This window comes from Drosophila yakuba, chromosome 2L (assembly GCF_016746365.2).
Source record: "Drosophila yakuba strain Tai18E2 chromosome 2L, Prin_Dyak_Tai18E2_2.1, whole genome shotgun sequence".
In the NCBI taxonomy this organism is placed as follows: domain Eukaryota; kingdom Metazoa; phylum Arthropoda; class Insecta; order Diptera; family Drosophilidae; genus Drosophila; species Drosophila yakuba.
In genome coordinates, this window is record NC_052527.2 from 22,151,867 (window position 1) to 22,169,261 (window position 17,395).

Sequence of the window (17,395 nt, forward strand, 5' to 3'; positions counted from 1 at the left end):
GATGAAGCAGCCGGAGGGATAGATTTACCATTAGGACCACCTAGTGGTCGCTTCAGCATGCTTCCGCGGTACCAGCTGGTTAAAAAACAATGGAAAACCGGTACGAAGTAAACCAGTAAATGAGATGCAACGCTCAAAAGTGAAAGGACGTAGTCCTGATTGTATCCTTGTGGAAGAATTTTAACGCAAACCGGGAGACAACCGAGAGTCCAACAGAACACCGCTTGGGTGCAGAAACTCTTTGCACGATATGATTTGCTATGTGTGTGGATACGGAGTTGATTTCTACCGCCAACACCCCGCAAACAAAAATCCATGCATCTCTCGATTCCGCCAAAAAAGAACGGGAATTCGTCATACCCGCAACCTCAAGCTTAAGCAGATCTGTCCATCACATAAGAACCTAGAACAACGAGAGCAGGAATATGCATTGGCACGACAGCGCATTTTCTACAGCGCCGAGGCAGAGGAAAACATCGCACGGAACGCTCGCAGAATACAAAAACTTTATGAAAACATAACCGACACCGACGCTTTAGACCGAAAGTCGTGGACACGGAGATGGGCGTACAACAAGATAACAAGATTTGTTTGCCAAGACTAAGGGTAATGGAGTGGAAATACTGGCACTAGTAGATACCGGTGAATTGTATTGGAAAAGTGGCAAAAGCATTTAAACAAAAAATAAAAATAAAAATTTCACAACCGATTACGTCTGTCTTTACATAAATACACATAGCCCGGCTAGCGCAGTCAGCAGAGTATGATGGGTCGAAGCCACACGTTTATGGGCGCCTGATGAGAACAGTGTAGCATATCTACCCTATAAATATACTAAATTAATGGGTACAACTTATCTTCAAAACATTGTGACACTTTGTCATAATAAACATAGCGTTCAAGTACCCAAAAGACCACCAGCAATTACACAAGTGTTCCAGCGCTCAAGTAATATGATCTAACGCTTATACATAAGCCGATCGCGGAGCGTGGGAATGCTGAGCATGCACTTTGCCGCTCAAGTGGTCAGACCATACATGACATATGCATGCCTTTTGCATACATATAAGTTAACACGCGCAAGCTTAAGTTTGCTGACAACGCTGTTACCGCGGATGCCGTCGTGACAAAGTTGCAGCCGAAACCAGAGACTCGCACGCGTAATCTGCCGGACCGCTCGTTGCAGACGCTGACTCAAAATTCAGCCGACTTTCCAGCGGCAGCGGCGGTTTCGTGGTCCGACGGAGTTGGCCCTAAGTTCCAGTTTTAATTTTGTTCTCCAATTGATAAAACAAAATAAAGTTGCTTTGCCGAGATGTAATGGATGAAATAAAGATTCTTTACTTAAAATAAACGGTCTTGTTAATTGGCGCCCAAACGGAAAATAACCCAGTTACTCTATTATCTAACCGAAATAACTCTTCGAGCTAACGCAAAGAGTCGCGGTACGGTTCAATAAAGTAAACAACCAAATCAACAAGTGAACAATTACTCTATTATCTAACCGAAATAACTCTTCGAGCTAACGCAAAGAGTCGCGTTACGGTTCAATAAAGTGAATAACCAAATCAACAAGTGAACAGTTACTCTATTATTTAACTGAAATAACTCTACGAGCTAACGCAAAGAGTTGCGGTACGATTCAAAATGAACAAAAAACAACAAATTTTGTGAAATAAAACAACCGCAAAAAAAAATAGTGCAAAAGTAGTGCAAAAAATACGCACTCACAACGAATACAAAAAATTAAGACCCCCAGCCAAAAGAGCTGAACGAATTAATAAAACAAATCAACAATACGAGCGGCCGACGGGAAACAGCATATCGCAGCGGCCACCCCACCTCTTGATCGAAGTTAGAATTTCATATCAAAAAAAATGTAAGTAAGATGTTCATTTTTTATTTAAAATAAAGTAAATAAAATACTCAGAGCTGTCTAGTGTGAGATTTCAGTGTTTATTAAAACAAACTTAAGTAAATTTCTGCCTGTTGCAATAGGATGCTGAAGAACCTCTATAAGCCTAAACAAAAATTAATTCCGAAACGATTTGAATCTTTTATGTTGTGTCCGGGGCAATACCAAGAAAGGGCGGACGACAGTAGTGCGACGAACTAATATCCTCATACTTAGAGCGGACTTTAGAGCAATCAAAAACAAGAGAGAACGCTATAGTCGAGTTCCCCGACTATCTGATACCCGTTACTCAGCTAGTGTAAGTGCGAAGGTTTGTGGGCGTTAGAGTGGGCGTGGCAAAAAGTTTTTTTGCAAATCGATAGAAATTTAAAAGACCAATACAAAAATGAAAAAATATTAAAACATTTTTCAAAAGTGTGGGCGTAGCAGTTTTGGGCGGTTTGTGGGCGTTAGAGTGGGCGTGGCAAAAAGTTTTCTTGCAAATCGATAGAAATTTACAAGACCAATACAAAAATGAAAAAATATTAAAACATTTTTCAAAAGTGTGGGCGTGGCAGCTTTGGGCGGTTTGTTGGCGTTAGAGTGGGCGTGGCAGCATGATTCGACAAACTTGTGCTGCGTCTATGTCTCTGGAATCTGCATGCTGAATTTCAACTTTCTAGCTTTTAAAGTTTCTGAGATCTCGACGTTCATACGGACGGACAGACGGACAGACGGACGGACAGACGTACGGACAGACGGACATGGCCAGATCGACTCGGCTATTGATCCTGATTAAGAATATATATACTTTATATGGTCGGAAACACTTCCTTCTGCCTGTTACATACTTTTCAACGAATCTAGTATACCCTTTTACTCTACGAGTAACGGGTATAAAAATGAATACTGAACAGGTTGCCGGATGGAGGCAAAGGTGCAGGCAGCCCTTGAGGAACAAGGCCGCTTATTTGAAGAGAGGATTGCCTCACTGACAAACCAGCTTAGTAAAGCTAGAGTTTCTGCACCACAGATAGAAATTTTTCAAGAAATTGAAATAGTGCCAGGGACCCGCTGCGACGAGCCTTTAGATGTAGCAAAATCCATCCCCGAGTTCGACGGAAAGATAGAAAACTACGTTTCGTGGAGGCAAGCCGCTTCCGCAGCCTATAAAGTCTTCGAGCCATACAACGGCACCTCAAGACACTACCAGGCAGTAGCTATAATCAGAAACAAAGTAAGGGGACCAGCAGATGCTGTGCTGGCCTCATTCAACACAGTGTTGAATTTTAAAGCCATTATTGCTAGGTTAGATTTCACATACGCGGACAAGACACCGGTTCACGTAATCCAACAGCAACTAAGCATTTTCGCAGCAAATTTTGTAAAACACCTTGAGGAAAAACCCCAAAAACAAAATTCGCAAAAGTCTCAGAACTGGCGTCAGAACGCCCAACAGGCAAAGGAAGAAAATCCTCAAAACAGGAATCCCTACTTCCAAAGAACCAAAAAGATAGAAATGACCAGCAAAACCCAAATAGCACAAAACAGCGCTTTAACAACCAAAAGTTCCAGGGGCGAGTCCCCGAGCCAATGGAGGTGGACCCCTCCTCGCGCTATAGGCAACCCGCACAGGGCTACAGGAACAATCAAATTTACGTCGACCAGTCCAAGAGGACCACAAAACCTGAATCATCTACCCCAAGAAAAATCCAAGTTTTTCAAGAAAAGCGTGGAATATTTGGGATTTACAGTGTGCAGAGGCGGGATTCAGTCCTCGCCCGATAAAATTAACTATTAAGGACTTTCCCCCACCAAAAACACTATTCGCTCTTAGGTCATTTTTAGGTCTAGCACGCTACTATAGCTGCTTCATAGCGGGCTTTGCCAACAACGCAAGGCCCCTAACAAGGCGAAAATGGCAAAGTAAGTGCCAACTACTCAAGAAAGGTGATAATCGAGTTGTCACCAGAGCAATATGAAGCCTTCGATAGGCTAAAAAACATACTGGCCTCCGAAGATGTAATGTTGTCCTACCCAAATTACAAAAAGCCTTTTGACCTCACAACAGATGCGTCTGGCTACGGACTGGGAGCGGTACTGTCTCAAGACGGCCGCCCGATAACAATGATATCTCGAACACTGCGGGGTATCGCCATCGTATGGGCACTTAAGAACCTCAGAAATTACTTGTATGGTGTTAAGAATCTTAACATTTATACAGACCACCAGCCATTAACCTTTTCTGTATCGGACAAAAACCCGAATGCAAAAATAAAGCGTTGGAAAGCCTTTATTGATGAGCACAACGCGAACATAATTTATAAACCCGGAAAGGAGAATTTGGTAGCAGACGCTCTGTCTCGCCAAAATGTCAATGCACTAGAGGACTCAGTGGACTCTGATGTCGCCACCATCCACAGCGAAGAATCCCTCACGTATACCATTGAAGCCACAGAAAATCCGGTGAACTGTTTCCGGAACCAAATTATTTTGGAAGAAGGAAAAATTCCCCATCAGAAGACGCTTATTTTGTTTAAGACAAAAACTCGTCACATACTACATTTCTCTGACCGCAGCACATTATTTCAAAGCATTAAAGATGCAGTAAATGCTGACGTAGTCAACGCAATTCATTGCGAGCTACCCATACTGGCTTTCATCCAACACGGATTAGTTGCGGCATTCCCTTCCACCATCTTTAGATATTGCAGGAACTTGGTAACAGATATTGTAAACCCAACGGAACAGAGGCAAATTGCGACAGCCAAACATAATCGCGCGCACAGAGCAGCGAAAGAAAATGAGAAACAAATACTTAGGGAATACTTTTTTCCAAAAATGGGTCACTTAACCTCAGAAATAGCTGCAAACTGTAGAATCTGTACTATGAGTAAACATGATCGGCACCCAAGAAAACAGGAAATAGGGAAAACCGGCCGGAGAAATGTTGCATATAGATGTTTGCTCCATTGCCGGTAAATATTTTCTAACCTGCATCGATAAGTTTTCCAAGTTTGCAGTAGTACAACCTATACGGTCTCGCGCAATTGTGGATATAAAAGCTCCACTTTTGCAACTTTTGAACATATTCCCCAAAACAAAGGAAATTTACTGCGACAATGAGAAATCCTTGAACTCAGAAAACATTAAATCAATGCTCAACAATAACTTTGGCATCGTGATTTCAAACGCCCCACCCTTGCATAGTCTCTCTAATGGACAAGTCGAGCGGTTCCACGGCACTCTTGGGGATATAGCACGCTCTTATAAGTTGGAAACACAGGTAGAGGACACTGTCGAAAACATTCTCCTTGCAACCACAAAGTACAACAGGTCAATCCATTCGGTGACAAACGAGAGACCCATAGACATAATTCACGCAGCCTCCAAAGATAGTACAGTCCAGATCAAAGAAAAAGTTGCGTCAGCTCAGCAAAAGACACTTGACCAAATGAATATAAAAAGGGTCTATAAGTCGTATCTGGTAGGCGATCGGGTTTGGATAAAAAACAATAAACGATTAGGAAATAAGCTATCACCCCTATTCACAGCGGGTATAGTGGAAGCAGACCTAGGTACGACGGTTCTTATTAAAGGGGGGTGGTCCATAAGGACAATCTTAAATAGGCTTTTGACATTTGGAAAATCATTTTTAACTAATTACATTTTTTAGGTTATATCTTTTCAGTTTAATAATAGCAACAATGACCTTGACCGAAGCGACATTGAGACTCAACGACTACTCCCACGCGGACTACCTATAGTTGACGGAGACGTAACAATCTGGGACTCGTACACTTACTTGGGACACACGACGAACCTGACATCTTTCGAAACTTACATCGACAAGACATGGAAACTAATAGACAAACTACCCAAAGATCATATGAGACAGGTATTGAAAACGGACGTACAACATAGCCACCTCAATAACTTCCTTGACCGTTCATCACCGACAAGCACGTAGCATTAACATGATAGGTAGTGCCCTTAAGGCGATTGCAGGAACCCCAGATTTTGATGACTGGGAACAAATAAAATTCAAACAAAATCAGTTAATAGAATTCGAAAGCAGGCAAATAGAGATCAACACTAAATTCCAAACAAGACTCAATGACGTTTCAAGGGCCATCAATAACATTTTGAAACCAGATGCAGAGGTCGAACATTTTTATGCAACTATTTTGGCAAAGAATAGAATGATAATTACTAACCTTGAGGACTTAATCCTTACTGTTACACTCGCAAAAATAAATTTAATCAGCCCCCTTATACTAGACAGCATCGACATTAAAGAATTATTAAATGAACAACTCACCAATATTAGTATAACCGACCTTTTAGAGGTCTCTCATATAAAAGCTTTTCACAATTCTGAATTATTGTACTTTCTGATCAAATATCCAAAACCTCTGTTAAGCTGTAAAAAAATAAAATATTAGATCTAGAAGAGGGTAATACGGTGGCCGACTGCGGAACAAGGACCTACGCTGTACGTGACTGCGCTGCTACTGTGAGCACTACTTTCTGCAGAAGACTACAAAATACTTCATGCGCGCAACAACTGGTATCTGGAGCCGTCGCACACTGTGCCACACGTCCCGGTCACCTGGGACCTCACCATGAAGAATCTCCGCCATATCGGGGATCTTAGAACAGGATTATCTTCACGATCATATGGCGGCTTGGCACTCATCGCCCTATTCCTACTCCTCCTGGGCACCTGGAAATTGTTCCAGCGCAAAATGAGAAAGAAGAAACCCGAAGACGCGTTTCAAACTAGTAGGGGAGGAGTTAACACGCGCAAGCTTAAGTTTGCTGACAACGCTGTTACGCCGGATGCCGTCGTGACAAAGTTGCAGCCGAAACCAGAGACTCGCACGCGTAAGCTGCCGGACCGCCCGTTGCAGACGCTGACTCAACATTCAGCCGACTTTCCAGCGGCAGCGGCGGCTTCGTGGTCCGACGGAGTTGGCCCTAAGTTCCAGTTTTAATTTTGTTCTCCAATTGATAAAAACAAAATAAAGTTGCTTTGCCGAGATGTAATGGATGAAATAAAGATTCTTTACTTAAAATAAACGGTCTTGTTAATTTATATATACAATAAGTATTATATATACGGGTCAGCTCAGCCCAAGTTGAGCGCATAAGAAACATTCGAATAAAGTAACTCTAACTGAGCAGACGCTCTGACTCTAAAACACTGAACCTTCTTTGGGATCCTTGCGACCGTGACAGGACGTCAGGACATCAGGACATGAAACTAAGTTTCGCCTCCGCCTGACAACAAATGCCTAGCCACCTTGCCAACCAAATCACCGATAAAATTTGTGCAAAAAATAATAACAACAACAGGCACAATCAATTTTTAAACGCGCAGCCCACGATACAAAGGGACTTGCCAACGTTAGAAGAAGCTCTGCAGCAAAACCCTGCAGATGGACCACGCCCACTCACAATAGGTGAGTCCCGGGCAAGGCAGGAAAGGAAGGAACCAAAGAAGAACAAACGCTCCGGAAAAAGGGTGAAGCTACTAAAACAACGCCGACTGGTCAAGGAAGTTACCCAGTTGGCCAGAGACGAGACGTCCCGGCAACGCTACAAAGGGCGTCTGGAAGACATTGAAAACAAGCTTTCGCAAGGTGCGATAAATAAATGCCAATGACCCAATTTGCCTTAGTTTTAATTTCTAATTCAAAGCCGATGCGGGAAACTGCTGCTTGAAAAACACTAATATCTGTTAGGTTTTTTACTAACAATGCGGTTGGACAATTTTTTTTTTATTATTGTAAACAAATATGTGAGCCAACCACATTTATTAACAACTAATATTTCCACGTCTACAAAATTTTTTTTTTAAATGACAATATATAATATTACAATTTATAATTCTTAAACGTAAAAATTTTTATTTTTGATTTTCTAGAAGAAGAAAATAATGATAATAATGAGAAAAACTCATAAATAGAAAATCTCACTTTTTGCTTTAAAAAACGTTTCAACGTAGTTAATAACGAAAAATTATAGATCACACAGACGATATAAATGCGTTGTGGATCTTATTGCTGATCATTACAATAGTGCTAATTCTACAATTTCTGCTTACAATTTATGTTAAGCATAACAAAATCATCAAAAAACGTTATATGAGTAGGGCAAATCGTTTAGACCAGATTAAAAAAAAAAATAGAGTAAAAGAAAGCTTCATAAAAACTTTTTCTTTACGACAAGAATGAAATAGAGCGAAATAGCGATACAAATATACGAATTTCGCTACAGGTTTGATAAGTCTTATAAATGTATCAATAGAGATGCAGTAATAAAATCCGAAACTTTGAAAAATCATATAGAGATAGTTGTAGGAGAATATAATAATATAGTTACATTAGTAAATAAATATGCAAGTAGACCCACATCTGAACATAATAACAAATGTTTTGAGGGTTATAAAATCCCTAAACACAAGATTAAATAATATCAGAAAAAGAAGGCATATTCTGATAGATGTACCAGAAAGTCGAAGTCAATTGGTTGAATTCAACCCAGACCAGTTCAAAGAACTAGACGAATCTGTACAATCAGGCAGCGCTAAGTCCAATAGTGACATTGAAACACTAGAAGGAAGCGACCGAATTGAATTTAAATCCGAAACAATAACAGTTTCTGAAATGGCACAGACAGTGACAGACTTTATCAGGCTAGCCACATCTCTGATACCAGAGTTTGATGGTAAACCAGAAAATCTACAAAGTTTTTTGGATGCTCTAGGTCTACTAGACAGCTTAAAGAGCACACATGAAACGACTGCGATAAGCCTAATAAAAACTAAACTTAAAGGCCATGTAAGAAACCTTATAAGTAATGAGCAGACAATTGCTGCAATCATTACACAACTGTCAAGTGCAGTAAAAGGAGAATCGGTAGAAGTGATATCTGCCAAGCTTCTCAATCTACAACGGAGAAATAAAACGGCTAACCAATACACCCAAGAGGTGGAGAAACTGACAAAGGCCCTTGAAGGTGCCTATATCAGTGAAGGTCTCAGCTAGTCTTTAGCGAATAAATACAGCACTACAACAGCTGTAAAAGCAATGACACAGAATTGCTCCATTGATAAGGTAAAACTTATCATGCAAGCAGGCACATTCACAGACATGAATGATGCTATCTCCAAATTTGTAAACAGTTGCACAGAGATAACAGGTCAGAGTAACACTGTACTCTATTATCGACGAGGTGCAAATAATAATAAAAGAGGAGGCCGAGGTTATAATCGTGGAAGAAATAACTACCACAACAATTACAACCGAGGCAGCAATAACAACAACAATAATAACTTTAATAACCGTGGAGGTAGAAGACGCCAAAACCAAGGGAGAGGCCGCGGAAACTACTACCAGGGTAATAATAATAATAATAGCAATGTGAGAATCGCGCAAAATACGTCGGAAAACTCACAGAACCCTTTAGGAAACAGCCAATAAATGTTAAAGTTCATTCCATCAATTATAGTCTTAATATATTCGTAACATTCCATAATCATTCAACTGAAAATAAACTAACATTTCTCATTGATATTGGTGCAGATATCTCACTTCTGAAGGTAAATTCTGATAACTTCCAAATTCAAACAGAAAAAATAATAAACATCAAAGGCATAGGCCAAGGTGTGATAAAGTCCAGAGGAACAACCTCAATAGAACTCCAATCCACAAAATATATTATTCCACATGAATTTGACTTGGTAGACCCAAATTTTGCAATACCATGTGATGGAATAATAGGCATTGATTTTATAAAGAAATCAATTGTCAACTAGATTTCAAACCAAGTGAAGACTGGTTTATAATTAGACCCCAAAATTAAAATTATCCAATATATGTTACAATAACATATAGCGCTGGCAACAATACAGTTCTTCTGCCAGCCAGATCACAAGTTATTCGGAAAATAGACATTAATGCTGTAAATGATTACATATTTGTTTCTAATCAGGAAATACACAATGGGATTTATGTTGCAAATAAAATAGCAGCATCCAAACATTTATACATTCGACTTCTAAATACAACTAATTTCGACCAATTGGTCAAAGTAAACAAAATCCAATATAAAAATTTAAAAGATTGTGACATTCATAATACCAACACTAAAAATAAAAGCGAACAAGTACTTTCAAAACTAAAGAAAAATTTTCCAGACCAATTCAAAAATCAATTAACTGAATTATGCACACAGTATAGTGATGTGTTCGGACTGGAAACCGAACCAATATCAACAAACAACTTTTATAAACAAACATTAAGACTTAAAGATGATGAACCCATTTATATAAAAAACTACAGGAGCCCGCATAGCCATATTGAAGAAATTCAAAAACAAGTAGGGAAATTAATTAGCGACAAAATCGTCGAACCGTCTGTATCCGAGTATAACAGCCCACTCTTGTTAGTTGCGAAAAAATCATTACCAAATTCGCAAGAGAAGAAATGGCGATTAGTAATTGAATATCGTCAAATAAATAAAAAAATACTTTCTGATAAATTTCCACTCGCTAGAATTGATGACATTTCAGATCAAGTAGGTCGAGCTAAATACTTTTCATGCCTTGACTTGATGTCAGGTTTCCACCAAATAGAACTTAAGGAAAACTCAAGGAATATATAACATCGTTTTCAACGAGCAATGCCTCATATCGCTTCAAGCGATTACCATTTGCTCTTAAAATAGCACCAAATTCATTTCAGAGGATGATGACTATATCATTCTCGGGTTTAGAACCCTCTCAGGCATTCCTTTATATGGATGACTTAATGGTGATAGGATGTTTAGAAAAACACATAATTAAAAACTTAACTGACGTTTTTAATGTATGTAGGAAATATAACCTAAAGTTGCATCCAGAAAAATGTTCATTTTTCATGCACGAAGTGACATTCCTAGGTCACAAATGCACAGACAAAGAAGTATTGCCAGATAACAAGAAATATGACGTCATCAAAAATTATCCTGTCCCTCATGATGCGGACAGCGCAAGACGATTTGTAGCAACTTTTATCGTCGATTTATAAGGAACTTCGCCGACTACTCACGGCACATAACTAGATTATGTAAAAAGAATGTCCCTTTTGAATGGTCAAGCGAATGCCAGAACGCAATCGAATACCTTAAAGAAAATCTTATGCACCCCATAATATTACAATATCCTGATTTTCGCAAAGAATTTTGCATTATAACGGATGCTAGTAAACAAGCTTGCGGAGCTGTTCTAACTCAGAAACGTATCGGGATTCAGCTCCCAATAGCTTATGCATCACGTTCATTTACAAATGGAGAAAGCAATAAGAGTACAACGGAACAAGAACTAGCGGCAATTCATTTTAGACCATATATTTATGGCAAACATTTCACCATTAAAACGGACCACAGACCTTTAACGTACCTATTTTCTATGACCAATCCCAGTTCTAAATTAACTCGCATGCGGTTAGAGCTTGAAGAATACGACTTCACTGTAGAATACCTAAAGGGGAAAGAAAATTTTGTAGCAGACGCACTCTCGCGTATAAATATAACAGAACTCAAAGACATGCAACATAAAGTCCTGAAAGTCACTACCAGACTATTGCCTAGGCAAAGTATCCAAAATGTATCTAAGCCCAACGTACACGAAGTCATAACAAATGATGAAGTACGAAAAGTAGTGACCTTGCGAATAACTGAATCTATTTGTTTACCAAAACGAGGAAATAAAGTTATTGCAAGAATTGATGTTGACGATTTATATACCAATGGAATTTTTGATTTAGGTCAGTTCTTCCAAACGCTTGAAATGAAAGCCGGTATACTAAAAATCAGCCAACTCCGAGTGAAAAAATCTTTGAAACCATTTCAATAAATAATTTCAAAATACGGGCAATATAATATTAAAATCATAAGAGTAGCGCTGCACCAGCCGGGGACCATTATAAAAACAGAAAAAGAGATACAATCAATACTGTCTACATATCATGACGATCCAATTCAAGGAGGTCATACAGGCATTACAAGAGCGCTAACGAAAATAAAAATACACTATTATTGGAAAAATATGACTCGTCATATAAAAGAGTACATACGTAGATGTCATAAATGCCAAATGTCGAAAACAACGACACATACAAAGACCCCAATGACTCACACAGAAACCCTAACAAATGCTTTTGATATAGTGATAGTGGACACAGTAGGTCCACTACCGAAATCAGAATATGGCAACGAATACATCGTCACACTTATATATGATTTAACGAAGTATCTAGTAACCATACTCGTTGCAAACAAAAGCGCAAATACTTTCGCAATAGCTATATTCGTACATGGGTACCGAGTATAAAAATAAAGTAATTTTAGATATGTGCAAATACATGAAGATAGAAAACCTAACATCTACCGCATATCATCACCAAACTTTAGGGACAATACATCTCTGCAGATAAAACTGATTGGGACGTTTGGATACAATATTTTACATATTGTTTCAACACAACACCATCAGTCATGCATGATAACTGTCCATATGAACTAGTCTTTGGAAGATTACCAAGGCAGTTCGCAAATCTTAATAAAACAGATGGAATAGAACCACTGTATAATGTATGGACCACTGTAGTGGTCAGACCATACATGCATGCCTGCTGCATAGATATGGAACTATATGTATATAAAAATAAGTACTATATATACGGGTCAGCTCAGCCCAAGTTGAGCGCATAAGAAACATTCGAATAAAGTAACTCTAACTGAGCAGACGCTCTGACTCTAAAACACTGAACCTTCTTTGGGATCCTTGCGAACATCATAACAGGAAAGGTAAATAAACTTAAAGAATGCCGTACGATTTTCTTTTGCCAAGTCATTCCATGCGTTAACCCATCGATCACTTCGAGCCTGTTACGTACACCCTTTTTGGAAGATCATAAGACTTTAAAGATTCACATATAAAACCGACCAGAATCTAAAGCAGGGAAAGGAGTACAATCAAGAAAATCCAGTTACGGGCACAGTTTACCGAGGGGGTATTGACTCCCAAAATAGGGGAAATCTAGAAATATGACTCCTAGGTGGGAACTCTTGGCATAGAAGGCAGATGTCCGGAGTAGCTCAGAAAAAGCTCTAAGCCGCTATAAAAACACCGTAGCCCACCGACAAATGAGTCAGATTTCTAGAGTCAGTGGTCTGGACTCAATACTCGAGATTCAATTCTCGAGATTCGGGTGGTATCATCCTCAAGTGAAGACCGCCTTAAACGCCAAGAACTTCGGTCACACTCAACCATTGATGAAACCCAATTCGTGGGGTAGGCGGACGACACTTGCAAATGGCATGCCAAAAACTAGTCGAATGGATAATTAACCTTTGTTTTAGCTTTGTTTTCATGGTCACCTCAGCCTAACACATGAATCTTGCCGCAGACCTGACAATGAAAACTTGTTTTCTTCCTTGCGGCGCTTTTTCATTTTACGTGCTAAGTGTTGCAAAAGCAACAATGATATCGGTTCTATTTGTATTCCTCCAAGGTCTGACTGAATTAAATATAAAATAAAAAAAATAGTTTCCTCCTCCATATTAATGACGATGCTGACGTGAAAAAGGACAAAAAGGTATGGTGGCTCTCACGATCCATTTTTAACACGAATTGGTAGAGGGGTTTGAATTAGAAAAAACACACCCATCGGGTTACCAACAAGCAACAGCAGAAATTATGTGGCTTACAAACTATATAAATACATATTATTTTTCAGGCTTTATTTCAGGAACTTGACCTACAATCCCATATTTATAAAATCGTAATAAGAGGCTTTAGATTTAGCAATTATGACGTTGTAGCATTTAACTCTTGTAAGTGGGATCACATTGCATACGCCTCCGGTAAAATAAAACGCAAGTTTCTTGCTCACAATTTCTATCATTCTATTCATTCAACAAGAAAAGGAAACAACACGGAAATTATTTAAACATAAACACAGCTTATTACCAGTGTGCCAACTCTGTCCAATCCAGCCTGCTGTAAGTATACATTAAAGGTTCAAGGTTCTGGAGTCTAGAGAAGAGGATAGAAAAGACTAGATATACCATTTTAAAAAAAAAACCCAAAGTCTGACAGAGATGATACCTGAAATATCTTGCTGAAGAGGAATCCGAAGCCAATTTAGTGCAGATGCCAGCATCAGAGCTAGCAACATAAAACAAGGAAAAAATATGTACGCCAGAATGTGTTAAGTTTGGATCTCGTTGGGATGGGGCTCGCCTGTTCGACCACTACCGGGCTCGCCTGGGTGTGATCTCGATTAGTGTTGGGGGAAGGCGTCCGAACTCTACAGTGTTCTTCCTTCAAGAACCTCAGCTACTTTTATCTGAATTCGGTGACTTGCTTTTTTATCCCACATTTTCTCAATCATACATCTGATGTGTTTGAGAACTTCAAATCCTTTAAGGCGTAGCAGAAACCTTTTCACTTAGGAAGATAAAGGCGATTTAAACCCGATAACGGCACCCAGTATTGGGAGGAAATAGTAGAAACAGTATTGCAAAGAGGAAATAGAAATCCGAACTCTACAATGTTCTTCCTTCGGAAGCTACCTGTATCTCAATTCGGTGACTTGCTTCGTCCCGAACGGCTAGCCGTTGCGATTCTGCAGAGCCCTGGTGTCCCTGGCCTTCTTCTTTTCACGTATTCTTTTCCAACCCTTTCTTCTCCAAGCTCTTCTCAAAACTGTGTCTCTCCAAATATCTCCAAAATGTCTTTCAACAAGCTCTAGTTACTACGCGGTGATTTCTTGAGTAACTGGCAAAAGGCAGGATATCCGTCCGATGTTGACATCTGCATTTGTCAGGAGATTTTTTGTGTTGTTGTCTGTAAGCGTCCTTCTACGTTTTTCTTACCGTCTTCGTGAAATTATTCTACATGTTCTCTTTCACAGATTTTGATTTTATTTAGCATTTCCGTTGGGCGAATACTCTAACCTCCAATGCTGATATCCGCCTCCAGAATTTGGACAATCCCCGGAATATCATAATAAACTCTCCCTTACGTCTGGCATTCTGGACCACTGTCTTATATATGAGTCACGGGGGCCATGTTCTCTCTTATGGTTCGGAGACCATCGCTGGATTTCTGATGATGATGTCATCCACTTGGTTTGGCGTGATTCCTGTACCTTGTAGTTTGGCTCCCTGTCATCACCATTGTCTTTTGGCCATGCCGTGGTGTGAGTAATCAGGTGGTCTTCCTTCTGGCGGGGACTGTGACCAGACTTAGGGCTAGGGTGTTGCCGGACACCCTGATACCCGAAGACAAAGTGGGTGGTGTTGGTTCCGGATCCCTGCTGTCTCCACCTCCGCCAAGTGTAGGTACCGGTGGCTGTCTGGAAGTGCCGTCTTTGCTGCTTGGCCCCCTTTTTCAGCTTTGTCCTCTTTTCTCACCTGCTCCCTTGACAGCTGCGAACTTTATAAATTGCCACAGACACGAGCCTTAAATGCACCCAGGCACCCAGCAAAATTGTTGGCACACCAATAGAAATTTGAAAAACAAATAATAAACTGAAAAAAAATTCGAAACATTTTTTAAAACTATGAGCGTTAGAGTGGGTTTGGCAACATTGTTCAACCGATTTGCGCTGCATTTATTGCTCTGGAATCTTCATGCTTGATCACTAGAGAGACGGATGGAAATGGCCAGACCAAGAATATGTAAACTATATATATGTAAAGTAGAGTTGGGCATCGATAGTTATCAACGTGCCTGCTAAGCGTTTAAGCGAAGGAAGAAACATCACCAGCAACATAACCAACGGAAGAGTACATGGCGTACGAAGAGTAAAAAATTGGGATCGTGAAGATAGAGTCAAGTTGTCAATTAGTAAAAGTAGTCGTCAGGGATCAAGTCCGAGCATAGAAGTTGGTGTGTCGGAGGGTCAATCGTCGTCAATTTGTCAAGTTGTCAAGTATTCAAGTCGTCAAATTGCAGCCGATGTCAGCAGAGTAGAGAAGTCGCCGCAATTCGTGTAATATCCAACATAACTAATGCCTTACATTTGCTACAATCTGCAAAAGTATTCACTATTCTCGAGAACAGATTTGTACATGTACCGATCAAAGAGTCTAGTTGTCGCTACTCTGCTTATTTGAGTTCTGCAAAGCTCCGTTTGAATATTGCAACTCACCTGCCGTATTAAACCGTTTTGTCAATTCCCTTTTTCAAAACCTGATACAAGAACATGTCGTGCAGATCTACGTCGACGATATAATCATATTCGTTCAAACGAACGAGGTATGCATAGACAAACTAAAAAAAACTCCTGGAGGAAATATGGATTGTGCATGAAGTGGAAAAAATGTTCTTATTTGGAAAAGAGGATCAGCTTTTTGGATCACACAGTGAAGGACGGCAAAATCTGGCCAGGAAAGAAAAATACACAGGCTGTTCAGAAGTTTGGTCGACCCAAGAACATTAAAGATGTTCAATCGTTCTTAGGAAATCCGGAAATTTGTACGACGGTATGCAGTAATAGCCCGCCCGCTAACAAATGACGACGCTGTCTAATGAACCTCTCTTGCAGTTGTATAACAGGAAGCACCGAACTACTGATGCTTCTATGAATAGGTTTTGGCATATTAATGCAGAGATTCGAAGGCGAACTTTATCCAGTTGCATATTGGAGCAAAAAAACTTTAGCACCAGATTCTAGAAGTTACAGCTGCGTATTTAATTATTAGTATCAGGTAGTTTCGGTATTACCTTCTGGGAGTTCAAGTTGCTCACTGATTGCGCAGCGTTTTTTCAGACATTGAAGAAGAAGGATGTACTCAGAGAAGAAGTTGAGTGGATACTGTATCTTAAAGATTTCCCATTCCAAGTTGAGCAACGTGCAGGAGATGAAATGAAACACGTCGACAGTCTGACTCGCTAGATGTTTGCGTAGTAGCGTCGGAAATCTCAGTTCATATAAAGGCAGCCCTACAATAATTTCCCGTTTAAGGGGGAACTTACTTTTCAAAGTGTTGGATGGTAATGAGGTCATAGTCGTCTCTAAATCAACGGAGAACAAAATGATGAAGGAAGCGCGTGATATTAGCCAGAAAACTATAAACTCCTTGCAGCAACAGTTTTGGATTCCGCATATGGAGAAAAAAATAGGTGAAATCATCGACAACTACGTGAAATGTATTCTGATTAACAAGAAGGGAGATAAGCCACTGCATACTCTTCATGTTGTATATCTCGGACCAATGGATGCAACTTCTAAATAGTCTTTGGCCACCTAGTTCGTCTCAAAAGCGATAAAGGAGTCGCGTTTACGTCAAATCAATTCCAAGAGCATATTACCAGAAATGGAATTGAGCATGTATTTACTACAACAGGAGTTGTAAGGGGATAACTTAATCTCAATGATAACTAAGTTGTCCGCTGAAGAACCATCCAAGTGGTATCAGTCTGTAGCGCAAGTTCAAGGAGCT